Consider the following 3,407-nt stretch of genomic DNA (forward strand, 5'->3'; position numbering starts at 1 on the left):
TTACTTTATTTATTTATTTTATTTTATTATTTTATTTTATTAATATTATACTATATTGTTATTTTATATTTATATTATTATATCAAAAATGCATTTATTAAATGCGTTTTTATACAAACTGAATGTGAAATACTTTTTTTGATATAGTATGTTTTCAATCATTACGCATGCGTAACATGCCCCAATCGTACATCTTCTGAGGTGAGGCAAATGGAGTGTGCTCTTAATTGACCCATGGAGTATGCTCTAATGCGATCATCTAGTCACCGTATTGATTCCAGTATTAAAGCGTGTTGGACATGTTAGGCGTGCGACGCAAACAAACCTTAAGATATCCAATTTGCAAAGGCAACTGCATCTCAATTTGCAAAGAATACAAAAAATTTACTAGATATGGACACAACAGAGATACCAATAGAGCTGTGTGGCTCAATGGCAGAATGAAAGTCTACCAAATTGGAGTAAAGAACAGGTCTGGTTCGAGACGAGGAGTGCCCTGATATTTAATCTGTCGTCAATTATTTACAAAAGCATCCTGAGCAGAACTATGATATAAGAATATAATAGTATTTTGTTCCCAAGGATGCGCACAAGTCCAAAATGGCGGCTGCTCCGAACTTCGTCCAAAATTGTAAAAAGCATGGCTGCTATCATAGTTCTTACGAGAGCAAGTCAATAAGTTTTTAGGAAAACATAGTAAAACACATTTTTTTTTATCGATTCATTTTTATTTCTCAACATAGTCTCCTTTCAGTTACACTTTCGATATACGTAATTCAACGATTCTCCAATTTTTTCAAGCCGTCTGAATAATATGATATATATTTGTCCAACTCTTCAAAATAAGCCTCTACTTCGGCGATGAGCTGCTCTATAGTGATGAATCTCTTTCTTTCGAACAATTTCTTCAGATTTGGAAACAGGAAATAGTCTCAGAGGGCTAAATCTAGCGAATATGCTGGATGGGAAAGCAATTCGTAGCGGAATTCGTTGAATTTCGTCGGTGCTGTGTGAACCCGTGCATTGTCTTGATGGAAGAGCACTTTCTTCTTCGCCAAATGGAGATCATTTTTTTTTTAATGTTGTTGAAACGGTCCAATAAGGCTACGTAGTAATCGCCATTGATCGTTTGCTTCGATGGAAGGCAATATGAATATGAATTATATCAATATCAATATGAATTATATGCATCCCAAAAAACTGTGGCCATCACCTTTCTAGCCGACCTTACGATCTACACCTTCTTCGGAGCTGGTTCATCCGGTGAAGTCCATTGTTTTGACTATTCCTTCGTCTCGGGTGTGAAGTAATGGATCCATGTTTCGTCCACAGTAATGAATTGACGCAGAAATTCATCTGATTACATTGAAACATCTCCAAACATTGTTTTGAAATTGTCACACGGTCGCGCTTATGGTCCACAGTGAGCAAATGCGACACCCATCTTGCCGATAACTTTTTCATACCCAATTGTTCATGCAAAATTGAAATCACTGTACCATGTGATATGCCTGTGGCCTCAATAAGCTCGCGCACTTTCACTCATCAATCAGTCACAATATCGTGGACTCGATGATTTCTGGCGTAGCAGCCTCAATTGGACGTCCTGAGGTGCATCATGTGAATGTACGACCACGTTTAAATTCATTCATCCAATTGTATATAGTCGCAAACGCTGGTGCAGATGTGCTATGAACATTATCCAACTCGGCTTTGATTTCTTTCGTTAATCCTTTCGTATATAGATGTTTGATTATTTCACGAAACTTGTTTTTTTCATTTTGCAAAAAATACAAAGTCGCTTTAATCATCTACAGAAATAAAATCATGCGATGAATTCCGCTCAAAATTTGACAGTAAACAGCTGATAGATGCTACTTGTCAAAAAATAATGTGACATAACACTGCGAGTGCCCTTTGATAGATTTTCTAAGAAATCGAGTTCAACTTATTTACTTGCCCTCGTATGTATGTACATCCAAGGACTTCGATTCTTTTCTTCGGAAATTTTTACAAATTTAGACCGGTATTCCTAGTCAGATCTTATATTCAACACCGTCTTAAGTACGGTCTTAAGAAGTTATGAATCAATCAAAAAACTGCATTAGCGTCTTAAGACCTTACTTAAAACAATCTTGAAATAAGACTCGAATACCGACTTTAGAAGTGACCACCTTTCTACATTAATACTCACAGTCCGCGATTAAGGATACAACTAAAGCTAGAAACATAATGAAAAGTACAGTCAATAAGAACTGGGAATAAAAGATTTCAACCTATTAGAAAGCATTCATTCTATTATATATATGGTTTCTGATAAGTTGAAATCTCTTATTCCTTGTTCTTATTGCCTTAAGTGCGTTTCGTTTCTTGCATGAAGCGCATGAGTATTTAATGCATGACATGGAGTGCGGAGTGGAGTGCGGTTCCGTTTCTCCAATACATTCCATGCGGTTTTAGTAACGGAACGGATTCGCAGTAAATTCATGCAATGAACATGGACGACAATTTAAAATTGACTGAATTACAAATGCATTCAATAATTATTGTTACATCTTCTTTTTTGACAAAAGAAAAAGATTTATATTTTTCGAGCAGCATTTACAATCTTATTCAAGAAAAGAAAAATAAAACGTATGTCCAAAAAGGATGTTTAATACCTATTTAAATTTTTTAAATATTAGAAATTTAATAAAAATTTTACAAATTATTCTTATATATGTTCAGACTTACAACAAAATCCGAAATCGATTCACTATAAAGTAACTTGGAGTTATAAGAATTTAAAAATTGAAAAGAATTAAAAAAATGAAAAATTTTTGACAGTATCTCAAACAAATATAAAGATTTTAAGGTTAGATTTGAGATACTGTCACTGTAAAAAATTTTTCATTTTTTTCAGAAATAATCAGTAATAGAAATTCGAAAGTACATTTCTGCATTTTAGTTATAAGTAAATGATAAGATTCTATACAATCTTTATTATTCAAACCATGCGAAAACAGCACATATTCGTCAAAATCAAATTTCAGGAACGTTTTGCTACAATTATACATACAAAACATCCTTACAAAAAATCCGTTATTTTTACTTTCCTCTGCCTATTTGTAATATGCCTAATGTAAACTTAATTTCTATCATAATCTACTATTTTATATTCAGGAATTTAAAACAATATGAAAAATAGCAGTAATATATCAATATATTAATTTTTCAGTATATAAATCAGGGATACCGATATTCTATAGCGATATACGCAATACCGAGATCCAAATACCAGTATTGGACATTAAATACCAGTATTCAACCGAAATTTTCATAATATCAGTATACTCATAATTTTTCGGTAATACCAGAGTATTATACCGTATATATATATATTAAGTGTACAACTTTGCTTTCACTGT

Source organism: Atta colombica, unplaced genomic scaffold (assembly GCF_001594045.1).
Source record: "Atta colombica isolate Treedump-2 unplaced genomic scaffold, Acol1.0 scaffold48, whole genome shotgun sequence".
NCBI lineage: Eukaryota > Metazoa > Arthropoda > Insecta > Hymenoptera > Formicidae > Atta > Atta colombica.